Source organism: Parasteatoda tepidariorum, chromosome 12 (assembly GCF_982258835.1).
Source record: "Parasteatoda tepidariorum strain Cologne lab strain chromosome 12, Ptep-v5.0, whole genome shotgun sequence".
In the NCBI taxonomy this organism is placed as follows: Eukaryota; Metazoa; Arthropoda; class Arachnida; order Araneae; family Theridiidae; genus Parasteatoda; species Parasteatoda tepidariorum.
The window spans coordinates 16811275-16826246 of NC_141766.1; positions in this window are offsets into that span (position 1 = coordinate 16811275).

Sequence of the window (14972 nt, forward strand, 5' to 3'; positions counted from 1 at the left end):
AATCCTTTTTAATCTTTTATACCAGAGTTTTAGTTCAGACTTAAGGCTTTCTTTACAGGTATCCAAATCTCCAGCGTAAAATTCCACTAATGCTTCAAAAGCCTTTATGTTTGAAGGTTGGCAAATGAAAGGATCGGCAGGTAGAAGACACTGAAATCCTTTCAAAATATCACGATGCGATACAAATCTTAAGTTTAATTGTGTTATAAAATTTTCTATAAATGGAATAAAAACACTAACTCTGAAATATGTTTCCGGTGTCGATGAGGGAAACTTATCGCGATTTTTCTGTCTTCCTGTTATTCTAGGGATTTGCATGGAAGTGGAAGATCCAATGCTTGTTAGCATAAGAGAAGAAGAGTTGAATATTTCAGAGAATGTTTCAGTGGCATTTTCACGCATTAATTTTAGATCTTTAATGACATCTTCTGCAAGACTCACTGCCTCTATCAAATCTATGCTTGTTTTTTGTAGGTATCTACAGAGATGGATTGTTATGGTGAAAACTTTGTAAATGCACAAAAGAGATATTGCGAACTGGCAATTAGATACTGTGCACAGTAAAGAATTAGCCTGGGTAGCTGATTCCTTATCCTTCCATTCTGATATTTTTTGTAGTGTTTCGGCGATAGGCTCGAAAAGTTCCACCACAGCGGTTACTGAGTCGTATCTTTCCATCCAACGGGTTGCACATAGCTGTTTAATTTTCTCCCTCTTAGAGCTGGTTTCCATCTCCTCTATTGCTGAAGATAGGACACACTGTATTTTTGGTGTATTTAAAAAGTCGTATAATGTTTTAATTGTCCCTAAGCAATTTCTAATGCCAGTTATTTCGCATGCATTTGATACAGCCAAATTGAGGCTATGAGCAGAGCAATGTATAGAGTGCTGATGGGACAATACTTCTTACGTGGGCTTGTACACTATTAATTTTTCCACTCATTGATGCAGCACCATCGTACCCCTGTCCACGTAACTTTTTTATATCAACTTTCATAGACTGTAATTGGTCTAATATTGTTGTTGCTATTGCTTTTCCGGTTAAGTCATGCACCGGAATGAATTGCAAAAACTGTTCGGTGATGTTAAAATTTTCTTTATCGACATATCGAACGCATAACAGTAATTGCTCTATACCTGCAATATCAGTTGTTTCATCTGCAAGAATGGAAAAGCAAGTTGCATCATTAATCTTGCTGACTAGTTTTTGCAGGATATTGCAAACCCCAATAACTTCGTTCTGAAATCGAGGGCTGGTATACTGAGCATTTTTTCTGCTTGACTCTAAAATGTTCTTAAGAGTCGAATCGTTCTTACTCCGGAAACGAAGCAATGCCCGAAAATTTCCGTCGTTCTCTTCACCTGGTTGTTCAGCAATTATTCCCGAATCCATATGTCCTCTTAGAGCGAGACCTTGATATCCACAAAATAGGATGGTTTCAATGATTGGAGTAATGTTTTTTCTATTTTCAAATTTTCTTCTGCTTGCTGCACAGTGAACTTGTTCATCCACAGGTTTCATCTTTCCAAATAAAATATCGTTTAATGTCCCAGCAGTTTCGATCGATTTTTTGTGATAAAGACATTTCTCGTGATCAGAAAATCGCTCTACAGCATTTTTCCAGTTGTCAAATTTTACATTGCACAGTTGGCCTAAAGGTTGCTTTCCAGAACCGGCACCACTTGGGGCGAAAAGTACACAAAATTTGCAAAAAGCACCACCCTTAACCTCTGAATATGCAAGCCATTTCCAGCGATAAAGCCATTTGTACTGAAATTTCAATTTTCTTTTTCCTTTTTCAGGAAAAACAAATGCTGGATTGGGTTCCCAAACATTTTTAAGTATATCCAGTTTTTTATCCTCGCATGTATTATCTTCTGAAAAAAGTCCAATGTCATATGGGTGGGAAGTAACACTTTGAGAGCCGCTTTCACATTCATCAGATTCTGTTACGCTAGAAACGTTTTCTTCAACGGAAGTATCACATTTCTGTTCAACAGAAAAACTTACATTGGTACTAGATGCTGTCACCTCACTAATTTCAGGTCGTGATTTTTTCTCAAAGTAATTAAAAATTGTTAAATTCTTGCGTTTAGACATCCTAAAGATTCAAGAACAGCATAAATATATACATATATATTGGCACAGAAATATCCACTAAGCTACGATCTCAAAGCTTCGAGCTGGAATGAATAACTTCAACGAGCACAGAGTCTCCAAAACAAAACAGATTTAGAAACAAGCTCAGAAGGACAAGCGGCAGAGATAACTCTTAGTCTGACTAAAATCGAAAATAAATGTAACCCCCCTTTCATATAATTTTTTTTAACCGCATCTACAAAATTCTCGAATTGTCTCAAGGACGACAGAACGTCTAGGATTCCAGACCTCGCGAATGCCAGCCAGTCTTGAAAACTATCGCGACTGGCAGGTCAGAAAGGAACCAGTGATCGGGGCTCGCCCGTAACAGTATCACGTGAATTTGGTTTCAAAAATACAACCCTATTATAGTAAATGTTTTATCAGTATTCTGAGATATACCGTGAGAAAAAAAAAGTAGGCATAAGGCAAATAAAAATATATAGTCTTAAAAAATAATAACCCGCATAATTTCTACTACAATTTTTATTTTTGTCTGTATTATTTTGCAAATTCACTTTGTCTGAGCTCAAGGGGGGGTTTAAACCCCTAAGCCCCCCCCTTGCGTACGCCCCTGGGTGGGTCAATGTTGCTCCCACAGTGAAGACAGATAGTTCAGAGAATGGAAGAACATCCATGCCTTGCCTGGGATTCAAAGCAAGAACCTTTCTGATGCAAGTTCCCTGACCCCTACACAGGCTGGTCAGCCTTATAAAATCTAACTTTGAGTAAAAATAATCATCTAACATTATTTTTTTCTTAAATCCAACATTTCAAATAAACTTTCGAATTGAGCAGGAAACGTGTAATTGTAATTTCTTCTCAATAAACCAGAGAATTATTGTTATATATAAGTCCGCTTTCAGTGACACGCTTCTTTTTTTTCGAAACATAAAAGTTAGTGCCCCATCGGAAATAAATTCTTTTATCTTCCTCTTGTCGGAATTCATTTAAACAACTTTTCAAACTCACTTGAAAAATACTTAGAAACACTCAGAAAAGGTTTCTTTAATTGAACAAAGAGAAAAACAAAGGGCTTATGTGGGTAGAACTTAACTCAAATAAGAATAAAATTCAAGATAAAGGATCCCACTCGTACAGTTGTTTTAAACGAATCGAGTTGCTTTCTTATTTCGTTGCCCTTAACTTCAATGGCATTGTTTTTGGATTAATCGCTAAGATCCTACACTTTCTTTTTTTCTTTTTTTTCTTCTTTTTTTCCTTCGGTCTCCCCCAGGGATTGCTAAGCTCGTTCTGACACAAGATTACTGAACGATGTAAATGATGTGATTGCTATTTTACCTAGCTTGATTGGGAAGAGCCAAAAATACAAATAATTCTATTTTAGTAGCGCCATTATTTAATTAATCTTCCTTTTCAGAACTGTCTTTTTTCTTTCTCGAAAATACTTCAGAAATATTCTGGCTTAACTAAACTACTTTCAGATATAATTGTAAAGAAAGACGACACATTAATAGTTTTAGTGAGATCAAAAAAAGATGCAGACTTTAAATATTCATTCACTGAAAAGCATTCTGAAAACGTGATTTCATTATTTCTTAAATTAAATTGCATACTCTTCTTTTTTTTCTTGTTTTCTTTCTTGATAATTTTACTTTCTTCACTAAACTCGTTATGATACTTGACGATTACTGCACGGAGAAAAATATGCTGGAAAAATCACCATATCTGCATGGTGAAGAAATTTCTGGAGAAAGGGGCCACAGTTCTAAGAATTAAACCAAAATATACGGTATTTGAACCATTCAATTGGTATTGTTCAGGGTTGTTGCGATTTACCGGAAAATCCGCTTTTTAAAATTATAGTTCTCATTACATTACATTTAATAACAAACACAAATCTCAAAAGTAAATTTAACCAAATAAATGGTTTTTATGCCATACTCTAAAGCATCACGAGAAAATTACCAACATGATCTTGACTATCAAACATCATCATGATTGACCAGGCAGCCCAACGTGGGCCAATGCCTTCCTCTGAAGATTTCTCCATAATGATTGCCGATTTATCTTTGATCTCCAATTTATTTTTCATTAATTGCAAGAAAATCTGACTCCACCGAGTCTGCCCATCTCAATCGGGGCCTTCCCGCTTTCTTGTTCCAGTTGGTTTAAAAAGCAATATTTTTTTTATTTTATTGTCATCACTCATTCGAATCACGTGGCTCATCCAATTCATTATATTTACTTTTATGTATTTAATAGTATCTGGTTGTATATAAATCTTGTACAGTTCAAAGTTAAATCACCTTCTCCAGTTATTGTTTTCATTTACACCATCAAGTATACTCTGCAAAATCTTTCTCTCAAATATTGCGATACAATTTTCCTCCAGTTTTGTCGTTGTCCAAGCTTCAAAAGCATATGTCAGGACTGACCTGACAAGAGTTTTGTAAATTAAGAAAGCCGTATTTCTAAACAGAAACCGAAATTTAATAAATCTTCTCATCCCAAAGACAGTCCGATTTGTCAGATGGAGTCGGATTTTCATTTCAGGAGACAATCTGTTATTAATAGTAATAATTGATCCTAAGTAAGTAAAACTCCTGTTTCAAATCTATAAAAATCTATTTCAAGATAGGGGTGTGGGACTCTGTTTCTTGATAATAACATATATTTTGTTTTATCTGCATTTATGACTAATCCCATTTGTCTTGCAGCCACCTCAAGGACAGGAAATATATCTTTCAGGGCAGGAAGAGAACGAGCAATTACGTCAACATCATCAGCATATGCAAGTAGTTGTACTGATCTAGTAAATATGTGACCACTGGTATTGATGTTTAAATCACGAATAACTCTCTAACGTGCAATATTAAAAAGAAGACAGAAGAGAGAATCTCCCTGTCCAACACCGTTAAATACGTCAAGATTTTCTGACAGAGACCCCAGAAACTTAATCTTACACTTTGTATCTTTCAACTTAACTATCAAACATTTTACCATTTATTTGGTAATTTTAAACTTTCGATGTCTTTGCCTCTTACCAAATAGAAGAGTAATAATCTGTTTACGCTTCTATGGTTCATTTAAAATAACAGTTTAATTAGATGGTTGATAGGAGTTAGATGACTGTTAATTATGTCTTATTGTGATATTATTTCTCAATTATAATAAGGGTTAAAGGGACAAAAATGATGGTTTCAAATGCTTCTATAAAGTGTTTTAAAGATAATAAACATCAGATATATCATTCATTTTTTACGAGATAGTGGGATTTATTTATTTCATTGGGTACACATGTGGGTTTCTTTTTAAATACAAAGAGCGACTTAACTATTTTCAGTTTGAAAAACAGATCGCTTGAATTTGCGAAAGACAACAATAATATACATCGAATATTATAGTGGGATTCACTTGAGAGTGGTTAGCGAAATAGCAATATTTCACATCAAGGTTCAATGAAAACAACCATATATTAATGGGATCTCAATTGCCGCGGGAGTTGTCCTTCTGCCAAACGCTCTAAAGCGTTGAGGTAGTGGGTTCAATATCTTTGTGCTGCCTTTCTCCTTTTAATGCTATCTGTTCTGCAATCTGACAAAAGATAAGCAATCATTTGCATTAAGCTCATGACCCCCGTGTATCTAAATCAAATCTATTTATTCACTGTTAAACATCTACGGCTTTATTTGAATCCACTACGACTACGCTTCCGTTTTGGGACAGTCCTGATGTCATAATTTTGCTTACTATGTTGCAGTATTTATTTAGTAACAGACTACTGATTTAGTTCAACCTTGTCTGGTTATTTGGACATTTACGAATGCATATTTTTTATAGTTTTAAATGCTGTTAGATGTCAACGAACAGCTTGAATAGTAAAAAAAGTGACCGACGCCAAGTTAACAGGTGCTTACTAAATAAATTGGAGGTTATCGAAATAAAGATGTTTGCACCATCTCATACTATACTCTACTATTAAAATTACCACATTTACTACCAAACAGCAGAATAATAAAAACTCTATTTTATTAACTGTATTTTATTGTTTATTTTACCAAATAGTCTTTATCAAAGCGCCGTAGTAAAAATTACCTTGCTTTTTGGTGTTCTCTTTAACCAGAAACATGGTAAATTTGACCATATTCTGGTAGTTTTGACATACTTTTTTTCTCTTTGTGAAATTTATGATACTATAATGAGAAGTGCTGAACATGCATATGTTAGTTGTTTAATTATTTAATTGATCTTAACTTCTCAAACTTCTTTTTTTCTTTCTAGAAAATACTTTAAAAATTCCAGTTTTAGTGAAAATTTTCGTAATATATATATATATATATATATATATACCACGTATAACTAGAACGAACCTGAATTTAACGAGATTCCGGATTTAACGAGGAAAATAATTTTATAATCATGGAACAAAATATTAGAAAACTAAACTATTTTCTAAAGAAAGAGAAAAATCACCCTACTCTATCAATCATTTCAAATTTTCTTGTACATAGTTTTTGTGAAATATTATTTTAGATACCATTCACAAACAGTTTCATCATTTTTCAAAGTTATTCAAAATCAGATGGAACGTTCAGAGAAAGAGAAATGACAGCTAAACTGGACACCACGTCAGCCCATTGTTTGGTTTCAACAGATAAGGAAAGAATTTTTAGGGGGGTGAAATAACTCCAGAGATGCGTGTGGGGGGGGGCAGAAACATTACTGGCTTTCTTGGGTGCGTCTTTCCTTGAAAACATACTTTTTATTGAGCAGATTTAAAATGTCGAAAGGAAAAGTTTTATCCGTAAAATCAAAATTATACAGCTCTGAGAAAAAGGAAAAATAAATAAATATATAAACAGTTCGGACTTTCATCTTCGACTGTCTCCACTTTTTTGAAAAATAAGAAGTGCTTAATGAAAGCATATGAATGTGACCAATTCCAAAAGGATGAAAAGATGCGGAAAAGAGGATTTAGATGAAGCTTCATTAAAATGGTATGTTCAGAAAAGGAATTCTTGTTTACAATAACTAGGCCCATCATGAAAATCCAAGCTGAAAAATTTGCACCTCAACTAGGATACATAGATTTTTCATGTTCCTATAGGTAGCTTCATCGTTTTGAGCAAGTCACAGCAGCTGTGCTGGAAAAATTAACAGTTAAACTGCTAATGAGATCGATAAAGGTGTAACTGGATACCATAACTGTTGGATATCGCATGGAAAGATTTGCGGGAAAGTTATTCTGAAGAACACATTTATAACGTGGATGAGGCAGGCCTCTATATTTTAACCTATTATGAAACGCTAAAATTTAAGGGGGGGGGGGGAATTTAGTGGGTAGTAAGTGAAGTGCGTCTACCAGTACGAAAATGCAATTCCAATTCACTAGTACATAAGACGTGTTAACTCGACTCCATGTTGGGGTACCTTTTCATAAATGAATGTTGACATTGTCGATAACTGCTATCCCAACATTGGGTGACCCGGACGTGAGGTGAACGCTCCTACCTTGAGAAAAACTCCCTCTTCGATTGGAAAACGCCTACTTCGATGGATGCTTCCAATCGCACTGTTGACTTTCTACTTGTGACTGCGACATTATCCACCTCCTCCCGCTGTTGCTACTCAGTCTCGATCACAAACAACATCGTCCTGTGACTGCTAAAATCATCACAGGAGCAACCACGGCCTTGAACTTATGCAGCTCTCCCGTCATCTCAAAAAACAGCAATGAATCAACTAGTGGTATCCGTTCATCGAATTCTATCTCAGATATAATTCTGGTGGGGGCGTACTGTAGTTCGTTAACCACTTCAAAAATGCAATTCCAATTCATTAGTATATAAGACATGTTAACTCGATTCTATGTTGGGGTAACTTTTCATGGATGAATGTTAACATTGTCGAAAACTACTCTCCCCACAATAAGTTACAGAAAAATAGCTTGCCTATTGATGGATCGTTGCGTTGCAACATGTCAGAAAGGGATAGTAAAAAACGCTTTACTGTAGGTAAATCTGAAGAACCAAGATGCTTTAGCAGAGTAAAATGCCTGCCAGTGACTTATAGATCTAATAATAAAGCATGGAGAACTTCAGAATTATTTCTCTCATTTTTGCGTGAGTGGGATAGGGTGCTTGAAAAGCAAAAAAAAAGAAAGATTGCCCTTATCGTTGACAATTGCTCAGCTCATCCACATGTTAGCAATTCAAAAAAAGCATAAAGCTTATTTTTTTTGCCTCCTAACTCATCAACTTCGGTTTTGCAACCTCTTGATCAAAGTGTCATAAGCAGTTTCAAATGTCATTACAGGAAGAAAAACTGAAAATATCAGACATAATGGGAAAAAAGAGGATTTTGAAACGAATTATAACGAGCGCAAAAAACAAAACGAAAAACGGACCACCCTGAATAACTTTTGTTCCAAGGATCGGATCTTCACATTTTAGGACTCTATTTTAATGGCTCGAGGGGGTGGGTGACTATGCTAATTAATAAATGCACAAGATATTTTAAGTTACAAAATATGACACAAAAACGTACTTATTCTGAATAAACATGCCCTTTTTTTTCAACGGATTTTGATTTATGACCCCCAAAATATATGGGGTAGCCGCAATCTGGGAAATATGATTCCAATAGTTTGGTCAGAACAGCGCCCCATAGTTTGGACCCCTTCATGTTAGTTTTACTTCTTGTGTATTCCGCTATATCTAGAGAACTTTTTAAACGAATTGAAAAAGTTTTGTACACAATTATAATATTCATTTATCCAAAGATAATTCCGTGTAAAATAAAACTTTTAGTAAATATTTTTTTATTTAAAAAAATGGTTGAAAAAATTTTCGCATAATAGGTATACAATTTTTGCATCATTTCAAAGAATATAATTTTGCATGGCAAAGTACAGAATTTGAGTAAAATTGGTTGAATAGTTCCTGTGAAATTGAATTTAAAGAAAGTCAGATCATTAAAATCCGAATCGGAATATTCAGCCGATTTTGCTCAAATTTTGTATCTTGATATTTTAAAATGATGTAAAAAATTTGATGTTTTACGATTCAAAAATTTTTCGACTTTTATTTAATAAACTAATAAAAAATAATAAATATTTACTATAATTATTTTTTGCATGGAATAATCTTTGGATAAATGAATTTTATATCTGCGTGCGAGAAATTTTCATTTCACTCAGAAAGTTCTCGAGATATGGCGAAATGAGCAAAAAGTAAAATTAACATGAAGGGGTCCAAACTTAGAATCACTCTCCTGATCAATCTATGTGGACCATATTTCCCAGATTGCGACTACCCCCTACTATATTTTGGGGGTCAAAAATCCAAATCCGTTAAAAAAATGGTATGTTTATTCAGAAAAAGTACGTTTTTTAGTCTGATTTCGTAACTTAAAATATCATTTGCATTTATCAATTAGCATATTTGAGGTCCCCGCCTCGAGCCACTAAGATTATTCAGGGTGGTCCGTTTTTTTTCTGTTTTTTTTTGCTGCATTGCGCATCGATTATTTCTTTTTGCTAAACCTTAACTATTAAAAGTACAAAATAAAGATATATCTTATTTTTGATTGATTGTTACTACTCTGCTAATGTTAAATTACTACAAATCATTAATAATTTCCTTTTATTCACTATAAAATTTTCTTCTGCTTTGAATACCAAATAACGTTGATTTTACTGGTCATTAACATTTAATTAAAAATCTCATTAGATGGAGGTCATTCTTGACTGTTTTATAACAATGATTGTGTTGAAATATCTCACAGAAACTAGCCTATGGGACAAGTCTTATAATGTAAGCAGTTCTTAATTGCAACATATAAAACTGAAAAAAATATATTTTAAATCATGTGTACCATTGATATTTTTTTTTCAAATATTAATAAAATAGCAGAATTTTTGTCGAAGAAATTCAAAAAATAGATAATCGAAATAAACATTTTTTTCCTTCTCGGCAGAGATTCCTTACAGTTCAGAAATAGTAAAACCAGTTGCTTTATGCTATAAATTATTCATTTAGTTTTGAACATTTCTCTGTTTCATATCAGGAATTATTAAACTGCTCCCCTGTGAACCTAAACATGAATACACTACTCTACAATAACGGAAGAGACACTTTCAGTTTTTGACATTTTTTTTTTAAATTTCTCAATAAATACTTAAAAGATTATTTTGTAGCTTTAGAGGTGTTTAGTCCATGCGATTTTTCATACTTAGAAATAAGATTTAAGGCTTTCAGAGATTTGAAAGACTGACAATAAATTACGAAAGAAAACAGTATTTTTAAACATCCTGTGCTAGAAAATCGAGCTATTTTTAATAACTGTGTAAAATTTCGTAAACCTTGAGTAAATATCAAAGGAAATATGGAGATTTTTATGAAAAATTAATTTTTTTGCCTTACTTGTTTTTTGCTATAACTTTATAAATATTCAATGGAAAAAAACTCCTTGGAGTAATTTAAAATTAATTACAAAATGAATGATTTAAAAATTTAAAAAAAAAACTCGTTAAAAACTGCGCAAAGATATAAGTACTTAGCTCTTTTATATTGCGCATGTGCAGAAAAAACTTAAAAACGTTTTTTCATATAAAAAAATTCAAAAATAACAACCTAAGTAATCTATACAAGTAACAAGCTTACTGTTTGATTTTCTAGCATAGGGTGTTCAAAAATACTTGTTTTCTTTCATCATTTACTTTCAGTCTCCCAAATCTCTAAAAGCTTTAAATCTTATAGCTAAGCATGAAAAATTGCATGAAATAAACTTCTCTAAAGTTATAAAATAATACTTTTAACATTTCTTGAGAAATTTTAAAAAATGTGAAAAATTGAAGGTGTCATTGTAAGGTAGCGTATTTGCATACTTAATTAGGAAAGCAAGAAAGCTAAGCTAGATATTTACGAAATGTATTAAAGCTAATTTAAATTTACCTATTCAAGCTAATTTTTTCCAATTATACCTATGCATACAATATTTTTATTTCTGATAACTGAATTCATTTAAAAAGATCTGGTAAAACTTATTTAAGAAAACTGTCTTTATCAAAAGATTCAAAAGCTTTTACCTTAAGCTATGCTGTAAAAATAAATATTAACCAAAGTGAAGAATTCGAAATACCATCAATTATTCAGAGATAGCCAAAATCAGGGTAAAAGAAACCTACGAATGATGAAAGGTTGCTCAATAATAACTTTACCTTAGGAAAGAAAATTAACGCAAATTTTTCGGAAAACACAGCAATTTTTTTTTATTCTTGTACATACATTACATGTTCTTGAATATATAATTGGAATCTGCCCCGTAGAAGATATATTTTATTTGATTAGTCTAACTGATTCTACGAGTTTTGTTGAAGCGTGTAATACATTGCGACTGCTTTCTTGAGGAAAAAAAGTATTTTATATATACAGCAACGAAAACATTTTTGTTGTGGAAAAAATCTTTTGTTTTAACTGCAATTTCTTTTTTAAGAGCAAAAAATTTGTTTTAATCTTTTGAATAGTTAAAAGTTAATTATAGATAGCTACGAAAGCTATTTCCACGAGAATTTCAAAGTCTCAAGCAATTATCCAATTTTACGTAGCAATTATCTTTTGTTGTAACCACTAAATGTTTGTTTTATTTTCTGTTTTGGTAAAAATAAATTTTATGTGACTACAAATACAGTTTTCTTGTACTTTTTTATTTTAACAGTTATTTTTTTAATAGCAAAATATTAGTTTTAATCTTTTGTTTTGTCTTAAGTGAAATATATAGCTATACAAAAGCAATTTCCTTACACAAAAAATCTTTTATTTTTAGAGCAAACGATTTGTTAAATTTTGTGTTTTGTTGAAAGTAAATTATGAATAACTAGGGCAAAAAGAATCTTACAAAAATTTTTGATTTTAACCGCCAGCAGAATTAAAATTATATGTATTTATGACAGTTTTCAGTGATTTAATGTCATATTTTGAGGCAGCAAAGTTGCAAAAAGTGGAGACAAACGTCCTAATTTTAAAACCTTTGTTATCACACATCATTTTTCGATGAATGTATTTTCATTAAAGATTGTCCTAATATGGTTAAAAATGAAACTTTTACCGGCCGGTTATAGGTACCTGGCAAAAATGTTATTTTTTACCCGACCAGTTCCGAGTACCGGGCAAGCATTTCATTTGCTGCACATCTGGTTTCGGGTACAAGTTAAAATTTCGATTTATTGCTCTGCCAGGTATTATGAAAATATTGCATAAAAATATGAAAATTGTATAGTTTTATATCGAACAATTATTTTACAAGACATATTACTTGGGAACTTTTGTGATAAATAAGAACATATGTTCTTTGATTATGTTCAAATAAATTTCAAAAAAAGTTTTTAAAAGAAATTTGGATTAATGTGAAACATTCTTATGAAGTGGAGATATTACTTATTGATTTACTTAAATACAGCTAGTGTTAAACGTAGAATATTTTAACAGAAAGGATATATACTAAAAGAAAATTGATTTACCTATCAATCATTCAATAACGAAATTCAGTGAGAACTACCTTAGTAAAATTTTATTCCATATCCCCCGTACAATATTATCCACATGGAGCCCGCAAAACATCATTATTATCCCAACGGTACCAGAGTTGTAGGAAATTTATTTTGTTTGGAGTAAAAATAAGTTTCAGTTTAATTTAATTATACTTTCTAGTAAAAATTTCGTTTTTAAGCAATCGATAGCTCATTTTTTTCATAAATGTTTCGCTTTAATATCACACGTAAATTAACTTATACTGAAAATGTAATAAAATGTTTTCAGGTAAGTTTTTTGCTGATTTATGTAAAAATAAAACGGTATTTTTTTTTTAAATAAAAACTATTTTCTACAGTTTATTATGTTGAAACAATTGTCCCTATTTTATGTGCTTTTGTTTACTAGGAAATTAATCTTCAATAATATTTAAATTAGTAATAACATTCGAATAATTAATGTGAAATTTATACGAAAATATCCATATTCTGTTTAAAACTGTTGTCGATTATATTCCCATAAAATGCTTAGCCTACAAAACCCAAATAATAAAACATATTATTAAATTTACTCATTTGCTGAAATTATATTAAGTATGAGGCATAAATCGCTTTTTCTATAGTTATCTTTAAATTGTATTTATTATTATTTCATTGACCTTAAAAAGATATAAATATAATTTCTTATTTTGTATGTATTTAGCTATCTTATTAATTTAATTAAAAAATAAATTTTTTGAATTTTCTTGTCCCTCTCTTAAGCATACACTTCTGTTAAGCGAACATGTCCCCCACTTTTCCAAAGTCCCCGTGAATTAAAATTCTGTACAAAATCAAAATATGTCGCAGCAGAATTTACGGAGTGAATTTTGCAGCACTATTTTCGTGAATCCGAATTTGTCTGTAACACCAGACTGACATTATTATTGTACAAAATTCAGCTTTATCTAAAATGTAGTGAAATTTGCAAATGTAAGATCCTTATATATAAAAACTGCTACCGTAAACCGGGGCGAGTCTACCCATTTTTTCAGTTTGTCAACTTTCAAGTGGTCAAACTTTTGTAAATATTAAAGAAAAAAGGCTTTTAATAGGTGTTTCGGAATTGCTATTTATCCCTCTTTAAAGCTGTGAAATCGATTTTAGAAAATATTAACAGTTACGCTGTTACTGTATATTTTTATAGAACTGCTGACAAATCTCTCGTATGGGGCGAGTCTACCCATTCTACTAAAATGAATGTTAACATTGCAAATAATCAAATTTTACTATTAAATTTTTATTTTAGTTACTATATAGGATATTTATGAAGTAAAATTCATAACTTTATTATATATTCCATTTTTTTATTCATAAAATAACACAAATTGAGTATTTGATCGATTATCACATTTTGATCACAGTTTTGTTTTTATAATCATTAACATTATAAAATAAAAAAATTTCTGATTATTGTTGATAAAAATAAATTAAAATTAATATAAATTTACAATTAAATAATTAATAAATAATAATAATTAAAGATTATTAACAAAATCGAAATTCAAACATTGGGAATCATGAAAAATCCTTTTCCCATTCTTTTGGGAGGTAATAATAATTTATAAATAATAATTTATTTAACTTGCATTAAATAAAAAAAGTTAATTTTGTAATATAAAAATTGAAAAAATAGGTAAAATAAACATATTTTATATTTACATTTATATTTAACCTATAAATTTTCTTATTAATGATAAATTTATCAATGCAGAATTAAAATAATATACTCAAATTCATTTAAAATGACTTAATTTTAATATAAACAAAGTTCTAAATTATATTATTATACTATATTAAAACTAAATACGAATGGGTAGACTCGCCCCGCGAATTCTGGCTTTTTGTTTACAACAGCAAAACTTACAATCTTTTTGTTTATTTTCATATAAAATTAATGTAATCTTAGTCTTAGATAAGTTTATCACTTAACCAAAGTGAAAATAGTAATAATAATAGTATACTTACGGAGCACCAACTAAAAGTTTGCTGATTTTCAATACAAATGTCTCAAAAGACGTTTGAACAGGTCGGTTAAAAAAACACTAAATAAATAAAAACGGATCAAACTACTACAGCGCCATCTTCCTTAGAGTCTGAACTAAGTCCTCCGTCGGTAAAAATTTTTTTATTTGCAATTTAAAATAATGAAAATTAAATAAAACTAAAATGGGTAGACTCGCCCCTGGATGGGTAGACTCGTCCCGGTTTACGGTACATAAATTTAAGTTTAATTTCACATAATGAAACTAAAAAAATGGAATAAATTCTTAAACAGTCTAGTCTGTAATCAAGAAGCAG